The sequence below is a fragment of the Gorilla gorilla genome, chromosome 17, assembly GCF_029281585.2.
Source record: "Gorilla gorilla gorilla isolate KB3781 chromosome 17, NHGRI_mGorGor1-v2.1_pri, whole genome shotgun sequence".
NCBI lineage: Eukaryota > Metazoa > Chordata > Mammalia > Primates > Hominidae > Gorilla > Gorilla gorilla.
In genome coordinates, this window is record NC_073241.2 from 89698280 (window position 1) to 89711862 (window position 13583).

Sequence of the window (13583 nt, forward strand, 5' to 3'; positions counted from 1 at the left end):
ACAGCTCACTGAGTGTCAGGAGGCACAGCCATCCACAGGTGGTGTTAGAATTTCTTGTGAGAATTTACATAATCATCCTTCTATCACTTTATAACTCATAAGCTACAACCCTTCTGAAACTGACTTCCACAAGCTAACTGCAGATTTTTTTTTAAGTGCTGTATGTATTGCAGGTTTATGTATTTTTAACTATTAGGCATGCTCCTGTTTTAACTATAAGACAATGGGCCTGGTTTTATTGGGTTCTTTTTTTTAAATGTATCACTGATAAAGTTTTTGAGTTTTATGTGCCTAGTGCCATTTTTTCCATAAGCTCTGTTGTTTTTATTTTTATTTTTTGCATGATTTTTCATAGCACACTGATTTTTAAGGAACGTATATATTATGTTACAGCAGAACTAAATGTAACTATAATTTGGAATTTATATTCACTGAATCACAATTTGGGAAACATTGACCAAATTATTCTGACTATAAAAATTCTGCTCACTTAAAAAATAATTACCTTATGAAATATAATCCTAATTTATTAAAATGTAGCTCCTATGTCTATAGGCTGCTGCTTACATGTCTCCTAGTTTGCATAATTGCTGTCCGTATATAGAATGTCCCAGTAAAATGTATATCATTAGGTACTGATACTTAACATATGAACATTTTATACCCCATTATAAGATAAACACAATTTTTCTCATTATGATGTTTAACATATATTATAGAGAAAAATTATATAAAATATGGTAAAATACTTTTGTTGAAGCCTATATTTATTATTTTTAATATAAAATAACTATGGTTCTCTAAGGAATTAATTATATAACTCCTTTGTTTCTAAATATTTTACATTAAACAACACTAAGATCACATAATTTTATTAAAATATCTTTAATCCTAATGAAGTATTACTAATTTGTTTATAAACTTGACACTATGAAATATGATTTTATCTTAAAATTTTAGAAAATTTAGCATTTCAGCATTTCCTTCCTATTTAGTTTATAGCAAGATTCATTGTGCAGTTTTGCTATGGCTGTCTTAAACTCCTCTCCAGTCGGCTTAATTTTCCTTTTTTCTTTCACTCTTTCTATCAACCAGTATTTTACTGAGCACCTACTATATTCCCAATATGGAGGCAAACAAGATATGTGCTCTGTCATGGAGGAACTACAGTGTAGATACCATCAAAATGCGGAGTCTTAATGCAGAACTCAGGCTGCAAGGGAGTCTAGGCCTAATTAGTTGTAAGCTAATAATTCCTACATTTGTGATCAGTGATATAATAGCCATCAGTTCAAGAAATCTCTGCTCAACTGAGTCTTAACCTGTTATTGGGTGGGGTATTTTATTTAGGTAAATATTGGAGCATTTAACTCTGTAAAGAGGTAAAGAGGGCTAGAATTCAAGGCAGAGGGAATAATTTCCACAAATTCTGGTTGTATAATATGATATTTCAAATTTGGGGCATAGCAAATATTTTGGAATGGCTGGAGTACACAAAGAAGAGACGTAGGAAATGAGTGGAGATGTCAGCAAGCAACAGGTTATCTAAGGCTTTGCACATCATGCCAGAGTGCCAGGGGCCCAGGACATTCCTTCCAAACCTTGAATGTGTCCTACATTGCCTTTTGGATAAGCAGCCTTGAGACTGAAGGAGGAATATAACATTTACACTTTAGGAAAAGCACTGCGTGGAATTATGAAGGGTAAAAGTGAGGAGTTAATATACTCTTTGACACTACCAAGATACCATTTCAGAAGCCCAAATAAGAGTTTGTGAAGGCTTGAGGTAAGCCAGTAACAGCTTAGGTAAGAACAAGACTATTTATCCATCAACTGAATGAGGAAGAGAAAGGACTCTTCAACGCCCTCTACTTTTTGGCTTGGGCGAATTGGTTATGTTGGTGCCATTAAGTTAGCAGGTACACAGGCTGGCTGTCTTAATCTCCATTTGGATCTGTTTCAGTTTGGAGTTTAGAAAGCTAAAATCTATATTGCCTAGGGTCCTTTGCAGCCTGAGTTTTGTATGTGAATTAATTTTTCCCAGTTAGATACAGTCTTCATAGACTTGTTAATAAGTGAGGCAGAAGTCATCTTCTTGCAGCCATGGTAGCTGGCTAACAGGTTCTGGCAGATGTAGGCTTTGGCATTAGGCAACTCCACTTTTATGTATCTGGTTACCCTCTTTATGTATCAGGGATAGCAGTACCAATGGCAGCTTTCTGATCTGCAGATCACAGCCCAGGTGCTATAAAATTGGAATGAAATAAAATCGTTGAAGGTCTACAACCGTCCCCAAATTTGTAAGCACCTTTATTTCCTGTATAAAGTCCCCTTCTACTTGATATGCTGAGAATATATCCGTTTTCTGTATTGAATCCTGATTGTTATATGCAGTCAAAGAATATTGAAAGAGAAATTTATTAAGAGATAAAGCACATTTAGTTTTTGAAATTTTGAATTTGCAGTGTTTTTGCCACCTCTAAATGAACATATCTATTTAGCAAAACTAGATGTAGAGGTCAAAAGAATGATCTAGTATGGGGCTGAACGTGGTATCTCACCCTCGTAATTCCACCACTTTGGGAGGGTGAGGTTGGAGGATCACTTGATGCCAGGAGTTTGAGACCAGCCTGAGCAACATAGTGAGACCCCATCTCTGAAAAAAAAAAAAAAATTAGCTGAGCATGGTGGCATGTGCCTGTAGTCCCAGCTACTCAGGAGACTGGAGTGGGAGGATTGCTTGAGCACAGGGGTTCGAGACTGCAGTGAGCTATGATCACACCACTGCACTCCAGCCCAGGTAACGGAGACAGACCTCATCTCTAAAGAAAAGAAAAGGAATGATCTAGTAGGAAGACATATTTTCGTTGCAGTAGATATATGCTGTAGGGGAAACGGTCGGCTTCTACTAGGATGGGAGGAAACAGGGCACTATAAACAGAATAATGAGGAACACATGTATTTTTGAGGCAAATGTGAGAAACAAAACAGGCAAAGGAGTGTATATCTTTTCAGTTTGTGGTTGTATAATATGGAGTTGTATAATAAGATTCAGTTTGTTGTTGTAATTTCATGCATCTTTCACTAGTCTTTTATAGTTTACTTCATACAGATTCTACCCACATTCTGTTAGACTTGTACTTATATATTACTCTTTTGGTGTTATTGCATTTAGAACTGGTCCTTGGGCAGGGCGTAGTGGCTCACTGTGTTAGTGCGTGTCTTTTCAGAAGAGGATACCAAAATGGGATTAAGCATGTAAGATTTAACTAATAAAATAACTGTGAAGAAGAAAATGAGGAGCCAGGACAAGCTAAAAGAAAAAAAAAACTTGTCAAATCATGAAATGAACTTGCCCCTGAGTGGAGAGAGGGAAGAAAGGGTGGAGGGAAGCGTCCTAGACCTCCTATAAAGTCTAAGGAAGGTTGGCATGACTGCTGGGGAGCACTCAAACTAAAGCTGGCTTTCAGATGGGTCCCGCGTCTCCCTGTGATAGACCTGATTTGGTATCCCTGCTGCACAGTTATTGGCTGGAAGCAGCCTGGGGGAAGAATAAGTATGCTACTGTTGAACATTTCTCCCAGGATCTTGAGTACAAGAATAGTGGAAATAAGGAACAAAGAGTGTTTATGTAATTCCCTCCTGCCTCCCTTATCCTGGAATAATATCATCTCAAATGACAACTCCTTTCTTGCCTTTAGCATTTAGTGTTCTCTCACACAACTACCCTACCCCAGCAGAGTACAATAAATGTTGCCTGAACTCTTCTTCTCAGCACTTTATTGCATGACTGTGCCATAATGATTACTCTTTTGTCATTTGTTGCTTGTATATCTGTCCTCCTGAAAGGCCTGTGACTTTTTCCAAGTCAAGGACCAGTTACTATTCTTAGGATGTTTTCAGTAATCCACAGTGTTTTACAAAATTAAGAAAAGACGGGAGAAAAATAGAGTTTTCCAACCTTGATTGATTGTTGGATAGATGAATTATAATTTCTAATTTCTATATTTCTTTATCATATTTTAAAAATTTATTTTGAAGTTTACCTACAGTAAGATTCAGTTTTTGGTTGTAATTTCATGCATCTTTCATCAGTCTTTTATAGTTTACATCATACAGATTCTACCCACATTCTGTTAGACTTGCACTTATATATTTACTTTTTTGGTGTTATTGCATTTAGAATTGGTCCTTGGGCAGGGTGCAGTGGCTCACACCTGTAATCGCAGCACTTTGAGAGGCCAAGGCAGGTGGATCACTTGAGGTCAGGAGTTCAATACCAGCCTGAGCAACAGGGGGAAACCTCATCTCTACTAAAAAAAAAAAAAAAAAAAAAAAAAAAAAAAAAAAAAAATTAGCTAGGCGTGGTGGTGCATGCCTGTAATTCCAGCTACTTGGGAGGATGAGGCAGGAGAATCGCTTGAACCTGGGAGGCGGATGTTGCAGTGACCTAAGATTGCACCATTGCATTCCAGCTGGGCAACAAGAGTAAAACTCTGCCTCAAAAATAATAATAATAATAATAAATAAATAAAACCCGGTCCTTGCATTGTAGGTTTGACATTATTTCTTCATAAATGTTGGCAGAATTCACCAGCAAAAACTTCTGGGTCTGGAGTTTTTGTTGTTGTTGGAAAGCAGTTAAATATAAATTTAATGTATTTAATATGTATGCATCATACGATTCAGTTTATTTTTTTCTTGAGTGAGTTTTGGTAGTTTCTGTCTTTAGATAATTGATCTATATTATCTAAGATTTTGCTAAGATCATTCTTATTTTGTTAAATGAAAACTATGTTATTGATGTCCACTTATTTATACTCACACAATTTTAATTTAGATAGGAGTTTAAAGATTTTCTAGACTAATTTTATTATTTTAAAAATAAATTTTTAAGTAACAAAGAAATTATGTTAGTTGTCCCAGTTCATACTCCAAATGAATGTGAAAGTTAGAATTACAGTACTGTTTCTGTGATTCCAGCTATATTTCACTCCCTTTAATTATACTGCACTCATATTAGTTCAGAGATCTGACTTACTCGTATATGAAATCAATCTGCAACAGTAATCTAATCCTCCAAATTCTCAAGCCAGGTCCAACTATCTCTGAATATCACAAATGAAAACCTCTTAAATAAAGGAGCAAGGTGGAAAAACTTTGAGGAAAATAAACTTTCAATCAGCAGTACCTTGGAGAGATCAGCCTTTCTGCATAAACTCTTGGTTCTTGTTTTCTGAAATCAGTGTGGTCACTGATTTTTGTGTGTGTCTGTTTTATTCACAGTACCATTACTGATCAAAATCAGACATACAAATATAGACATATAATTTCCACTAGATTAACACATTCTCAGTAATCCTGATCACACTTAAAAATAAAATAACATACTGCTAGTTAGGTCTGTCAAAATAACTGTGTGTATGTATAAAAAATGTAAGTGATTGTCTCAATTTCATCTCCACAACGTTAGGATAATAATCATCATCACATCAAAGGGTTACTGTAAGAATTAAATGAGCTAATATGTATGAAGCACTTTGACTTGTGCCTTGCACAGAGTAAATATTATACAAGAAGTAGCTATATTTTTTTATATTTTTCTAAAAATATGTTTATGCTACTAAATAGTTATCTGGAGTTTACCTGGGAATTGCATATTCTTTTCAGGATTCACCTTTTTTGGCGCACTTAGATTATGGGAGCAGTTTTTAAAAATATTTTTGGTTATGAAATCCAATTTCTTATCCATGTAAGCACTGAAACAATTCCTCTTTATGTGCGAACACTCAGTGACACTTCACATACCATTAAACGTCTATTCTCAGCACAGCTAGCTCAGAGTGGCACTGTTTAATCACTTTATACTAAATAACATGTAGGTTACAATTAGCCACCCAGTGGGCTCATTGGCTTATATATAAATGGAGTCTTGTGATCAAAATCTGGAGATGAATCCTCCTTTGTAAGGAACCTGATGTGGTCTTTGTACCAGTTAGTCACTTTTGAGAAAACCTAGTTCTTGCTCTTTGATGGATTTTCCTTAAATATGGGGTGTGGGAAAAGAAGAGTAGGATATTTAAAATCTTGTCTTGCCTTGGTAGGGAAAGACATTATGGTAGGGTGCCTTGTTTTATTAAGTTTCCTCCAGTAAATATTAAAAAAACTAATATATACTTAAAGTCATAGGTTTCTATGTGCAGTGAATACATTCTCAAAAGCTTTCTCATAAATCTAAACTTCAAAATTTTCATTTGTTTTTAATTGAGTCTTCTGCCATTATCTACTACAACATTTATGTTAATAATCTGTGCTTAGACATTATAGGTAAATTTCTACATAGATGAAACTATAACAAATTTATAATAAAACCTGGTATTTCTCCATTCCTGATTTTATAAATTTGGCTTTTCTTGTATAGCCTGCCTCTGACCATGCCTGTGCTGTTTCAACTGTTTTTGAGTACATCTGGTGAAATAGAGTTGATAGTTTTGTATGATAGCACACACAAGGCTCTTGGATTTTCCTGTGACTTGAAAAATGAGAGATTATGCACATTTTTTGCACTTTAATTGATCTTTTATAATAGGAAAGAGAAGCGTGAAGTCATATCCTGTAAATAGTGAGTTTTGCCATTTCATGGATTTGAGACTCCATCAGATGTCCTACAACATCTAACAAACACATCTTGCACTTTCTTTTATAAATTATTTGTATTCAAGTTGCATTTGTGTTTGGCAAGAACCTGTTTAATTTGTTTTTTAAAATATCAAAAGGGAAGTTAAGGATGTGTGATGTTTCTTCTCTTGCTTGAGCTCAGTATGTGTCTGACTGTGTATCCTTCACTGGAGAGAGAAGGTGGTATTGCCCATAATCCCTTAAGCCAGGTGTTTGCCTGGATGAAGAAAAAATGGCGATAGCATTTTGGTTTGTCGCAAGGTATGAGATGTCAGAGATGACCACATCTGAGTTCATGGTGTGAGGCACCTGGAGACTGCAGAACATTGGGTCCTTACTGCTTCCCATATATTTTTTTCAAGCAAGCTATTTAGTAGCAAGGAAGAATGAAGTCTACTCAAATTACTTCAAGTGCAAGGGTTTAATTGTGAGGCTCTATTAAGGGTTGAACTTCTGTTCTAGGGACCAAGCACAGCCTCTTCAATCTGTTCCATGTGATGCCATGGTTTTTTTTCTCTCCATTCTCCATTTTCATCTTTGTTTTTTTCTGTTTAGGCCCCTCATCCTGCACCTCTACCTTCCGTAGAAACGAACTTCAGCCTTCCCTGGATTCCTCATGACCTCAACACTACCTTACAGAAACTGCATGTTCAGCACCCACTGCTAACCTTTAGGTTTATTCTGTGTTTCAGTTCAAATATCTGAGAGGGTACTGAATGCCACAGCACATCACAGGCCACAAGCCAGCACACGGAGTAGCCCTTCTCATGTTAGGTATCATCTCCACATCCTCTCAGCTGTGATGGCCACAAGGGCAAAGTGATTCAACATAGGTTTCCATGAGCAGGAATGGTGGTGGCCTGGATAGCCTCACCTAAAGGGGATGGTTGTTGGGGGCAGGTTCCATGATTGGAGCTTAGTACACAGTCTCTGCTGGACCCTCTTTTGGTCATTACGCAACTTGTTCAAAAGGCAAGAAAGGGAGTTTTGTCTCGTTTTGGGCTATGATTTTAGATAAGAAATGGCTTCACCGTGGAAGTCTACTTAGCTGTCACAATGATAACCTGAGACAAGAACCGCAGGGAAAGTTAATCTCAGCAAGTTATAGTGCAGGTGGCTAGGTCACACCTGTGTTCCTACCTGCAGTTTCTTTTTCTTAGGGACCTTGGTTCCATATTATTTTTAAAAAACATCTGTATACCTTCAAAGTGGATTACTACTACAATTCCTTTTGACCTTTTACACTGTTGGATTCTGTTCGTAAGAGCGAGCCAAAGTGTGGCCACAGATAATGTGAATGTTTTAATTGCCAACTCAGAGATGACATAAGGCCTAAAATAGCAGTCTATTCCAGAATAGTTGTTAAATCGTGTACTAATCCTAATCAAAATGGGGATCTTTAAAAATCAAAAATTTGATAATGAAATGTTCTATGTCTTCTTTCACCCCAAGAAGCAATATACTTTTGTGACAATTTTAGATTAGTACATTTTATAACTCCTTCCAAATATCTGTTAAAGTGTTAGGACAATATGTCCTTTAGCTTAAAATGTACATTGCAAAAATTTATCATAGATACAATGTTTTCCATGCAGACTCAATTAAAGTGTTTTCTATTGGTATATCATTTGTTTGCAAAGATGGAAAATGTGGCCCATAATGATTTGGAAATGTAAACTAAGGCCTAAGATGTGGGCAGATTGGATTCTGAGAAAATATGCCGCAAACATGCTTGAAATCTTTTAGATGCAGAGTAGATTTTCCCTCTACCCACACTTAGGATAGTCATCTTACAAGCATTTTTAACAGCTTCTTCTCTCCATCTGCAGGAGTCTTTCTACTTAGTGCATGTATGTCCTTGAAACAGATCTGACTGGAAAAGTAATAATGATTGCACTTCTGAAGAGAATTTCCAGGTACACAGTGTCTCAACATTTTAGCAGAGTTTCAAACTATAGCATCAGAAGTACAAATGCTACAAACATACAAAAAATCATTTGAGAGGTTTAGACTTCTTTTATACACATTTCTTTAGTGAATTTTTAATAATTTTTTTCATGGTTTACCATCTTCAAAAAGGACTAACACAGAAATTAAAATTAAAAACCAAATATAGTTAAGTATTTTCCTCCTTTGAAAATAGGTAAATAGTTCCTTAATAGTATCTTCATTTATTAAATTAAGAGATTGTATATGTTTAGAGAACATGAGACTCTGAAATTAATTAGAATGATTATTTTGTCCTGTTTACTAGAACATATTTGGGTTATTATTTATCCTAATAATTTTCATCTGTTTTAAATTTAAAACATAACACACTATTTTCTGATAATTTTACTTAGGTATAGGAAAGCCCAAATGATCTTAGGCAAAGATCTTTAAAATTTAGAGAAAAAAATTACATCTTTTATAGGGAATCAAAGGGAGAAAATAATAGCATATATATTGCAATTATCCGTCTCTCCTTAAATCATCTACCCACTCATTCATTTATTCATTCACTCACTATTTACTAAGTGTCTATGCTATACTAGGCATCATGCTAGTACTCTTAAGAGAAACAAGTAAATAAGTTACAGTTTTTCTTTCAAGCTGTTTGTATACTAGTATAAACAAGTAGGCCCCAATAAAATAATGTGGAAATTCAGAGAAAGATACTTAACAGAGATATTAAGAGAGTACCATGTGTGAATATGTAACCCAGCTCACGAGGGATCACAGAGGGCTTCCCTAGGAGATAGTACCTGCACCAAATCTTAAACCTTAAGTAAGAATAAGTAATATGGAAGAAAAGAAAGATGGGGATTTCAGACCCAGGGAAAAACTTTAGCAATGGTCAGTGGTATGGAAGTAAGAAACAGCACGGGATGTAGTGGATATGAGTCACATAAGGATTATTAGAATATAAAGTAAGAGTCAGAAAGTGGGAGGAGAGGGGAATTAGGTTGGCATAAATCTTATAGAAGACTTTTCTGAAGATGTTTGACTTTATTCTAAAAGGATAGATAAAATTTAAAATAATGTTAGATGCTAGATAAGCAACAAGAACTTGATATTGAACATTGGTAATAGGACTGTAGATGAAAAGATATTTTTTCATGTAAGTAGTAGTAAAATGAAATTTGCAACATGGTGATTTCTTGGATTTTAAGAGTAAATAGAGGAAGGAGTCAGGAATAAGTTCATTTTCTATCTTGGCCTGCTATATGATTAGATGTGCCATCACTCTACAGTGCTAACAATGTAAGAAAAGATTACTGATTCAGTTCTGGACATTATAAGTTTTTTGCACAGACAGAGAAGGCCAAAAGCCAGTTAATTATATGTCTATCAGGAAGTGAAGTCTGAGCTATAGACTTGAGAGCCAATAGATTGGTGATTTTGCCTATAGATTACATAAATTGAGAGAGCGAGCATGCAGGTAATGGAAGCAGATGATGACATATTCATTTGCCATAATGTCTGCATCAAGGATATCCTGATACATGAACACATAGTTGCAGCTTATTTTGGAGACTTTAATTAGGCATCCAAGAAGTTTCCCCGGTTAGCATACGGAAGGCCAATATCATGGTGATCTATGCTCCAAAGTTCCTGAGATTCAAAACACAATATTGCTAGAGTATGTGGCATCATATATGCTTTGATTTAAAAAATACTTCAAAGTTGCATCCCAGCTTGAAAACTCAAAGGTGATCTCAAATAACCAAAGTTTTCTACCAGATTTTCATTTTCCCTTCCTCCCCTCCCCTCCCCTCCTCTTTCTTCCCTTCTTTGTCTCTGTTGCTCATGCTGGACTATAGTGGTGTAATCAGGACTCATTGCAACCTCCAACTCCTGGGTTCAGGTGATCCTCTCTCCTCAGCCTCCTCAGTAGGTAGGCTTACAGGCACATGCCACCATTCCCAGATAATTAATTTTTTTTTTTGTAGTAATGGGATCTCATTCTGTTCCTCCGGCTGGTCTTGAACTCTGGGTCTCAAGTGGTCCTCCCAAAGTGCTGGGATTACAGGCATGAGTCACTGAGCCTGGCCCCATTCTTATATATTGACTAGCATAGCATGTCCATTTCATATTGTACACATATTGCATCCACTGCCTTGATGCGTTGACATTTCATAATTATATGCACCATCATTTTGCCTATTGATGTGATAATTAACTAATGAACTGAGAATAAACTAAGTATTTTTGAAAAGTTAATGACAGTCAACTGTGTGGAATTATGGATGCAAAAATTTATTGCATTGTTTCAGCTTTCAACATCATATACAATTATATTTAATAGGTGTAGGGCATTTGGATTCTTTAGTTAATAGAGAGACTGTTCTTTTCTTAAAAATTATGTGAGAGAAAAAGAGCCCGTTTTTATTATTTAACTTTCTTTCCTTGGGCTTACTAACAGCCCATTTTGGTATTAAACAAAAGGCATACCAACTTTTAGATTAGTGCCTCAATTTAATTGTTCTTTGCAAATGTGACAAGCCACAATCTTCCAAAGCAAGTACATAGTTCTATTTATGGATTTTCTGTCTAGTGCAATTAGTGGGATATAGTTTTACCAAGATGACTCTAACACTAGACTCAAGTCTCTTTAACAAGATTAGTAACAGATGTTAGTTCTCTGGCAATTAAATAATATCCTTTGGCTTCAGTTGCTCCTCACACTTCCCCAGTCAACAATGTCATTCAATGTGAATTCTGTTACTCTAGGATGTGACTCTCATTTGGCTTTAAAGTTTTAGAACTTTGAAAACATATTACTCTGTAGCTGGTTTTGCAGCTAGCCATAGCTTTTATCTTGGGGAAATTTCCTTACACAAGATTTATTAACATTAAACGAGTTTTGTTGCCTCTTTAAATGAACAGTATATTGAGTGATTATGTAAACATTATTATTTAACCTCTGCACGCTCATTGGATATAAAATCACCAGAAGTTTTTTTTTAATCCAAAAAGCATAAATATTCCCAAGTCACATTTTTATTGTAGCTCAATTGTCTTAGCCTTCCATTCCTCCAAAATTCCATAAAATTATTTATTTATGCGTAATAGGGGAGACCAAATTTTCTATAAAAATTAAATCTAGTCACAGTACATTCGACTGCTGCTTAAAAGTCCAAGTAGTCAAGTACGCTTACAATTCTGATCTGATATTTTCCATATCATAGCCTTTGCTTCTGTTTGGCTTCTAGCAATTTTAAATATAATGCCTGCTCCTGGATTAGGCAATAACATTTAATATAGGTAATATTCTGCTTTTATGATCATTGATGATGGATTATATCAGGATTACAATGTTTGGCATAGTTTCACAAACCTCATTTTAATACAGTAAGAGGGGTAAAACCTTTTAATTCAACGTTAGAGGGACTACATAATATTTCATAATCATAGCTTGATTATTGCTCCATGATGAAATCTAACATTTGTAAAAAAAAATTACGATTTTTCCTGAAATTCTTTGCGTTTTTTTTAAAATTCTATCAATCAGAAAATTCATTAAGTTTGTATATTAGTTTGCTAGGGCTATCGTAACAAAGTATTGCAGACTGGGTCGCTTAAACAATAGAAATTTTTTTTCTCTCACTTCTAGAAGTTAGAAGTCCAAGATCGAGGTGTCAGCAGGGTTAGTTTCTTGTGAGGATGCCCTCCTGGACTTGTGGATGGCTTGTCTTCTCCCTTTATCTTCACATGGTCCTCCCTCTGTGTGTGTCTGTGTCCTTATTTTCTTTTCTTGTAAGGACACCAGTCATATTGCATTAGGGGTCACTCTGATAATATCATTTTGACTTACTTACCTATTTAACAGCTCCGTCTTCAAATGCAATCACGTTTTTTAGGACTTCAACATATGAATTCTGGGGGTTTACAATTGAGCCCATAACAGTATCTCTTCTGCCTTTGTCACTGGACTATAGGTTAATAGTCAAATAGTCACTCTTTCATTCAACATATGTTTAGTAAGCCCAGGAATATTTTAGGTGCTGGGAATGTAATAGAGACCAAAACAGACAAGTAATATTCTAATGGAGAATGTAGAGAGGCTAAATGAGTCAGTGATGCTGATAAGTTGCTGTTGCATTTTATATTAAACTTCAAAGGTGTGGAAGTCAATAAGAAAAGATTATGTCAGGACTTATAAGCAAATCAATATTTAATCCCAATAAGGCATGGCCATTGCTAGCTGACTAGAAACTTCTAAATTTATTACTGTTTACTGGCAGTATAAACTATAGTAAAATAAGTTTGGAGTCAATGTAAAATAGTTTATTAGGGTACCTTGATTTTTATTTCTACATTTGTAAGGTGTCAGGTATTTGACAGAACTTGAAAATGTAAACTGCAGCTTTATTAATGTGATATTTCATTTAAATGTGTTTCATTACTAATGACACGTTTACAGTATCTACTGCAAATCTGCTATAGTCACAGAGCCAACATTTCTAGTTTTGGATTTTTTGTTGTTGTTGTTCAATGAATAAGCATTTACTTATTCAATATAAAAGTTCTAATGAAATGTGAATTTTAAGCTAAAGTTCAGATCTTCATATTTTATCTATATTTCTATAACCCAATTATAGTTTTCTATCATAAACTCACATATCTATTTATCATTTATAACATTGATAAGTTTTGCATAAGTGAAAACAACATTTAAACATTCAGCCCTACTCAAGGGTTTCCTTTATTTCTCAGGGTTGTACCTACTCATCTGTCTAGTCCTGACTCTACATCCTCTGCACTTATTCAGTTGTCATGCTATATTACTGCGGCACAAATAGCCCTCTTTGGACCCTCATCTGGCCTGAGGCCTATGTTGACACCTGCTGCTGGTATCATGGTCCCATCAATTTCTCATCAGGAATGATGCTGGGTGCTCAGGCCAGCAGTTGACTGGGTAG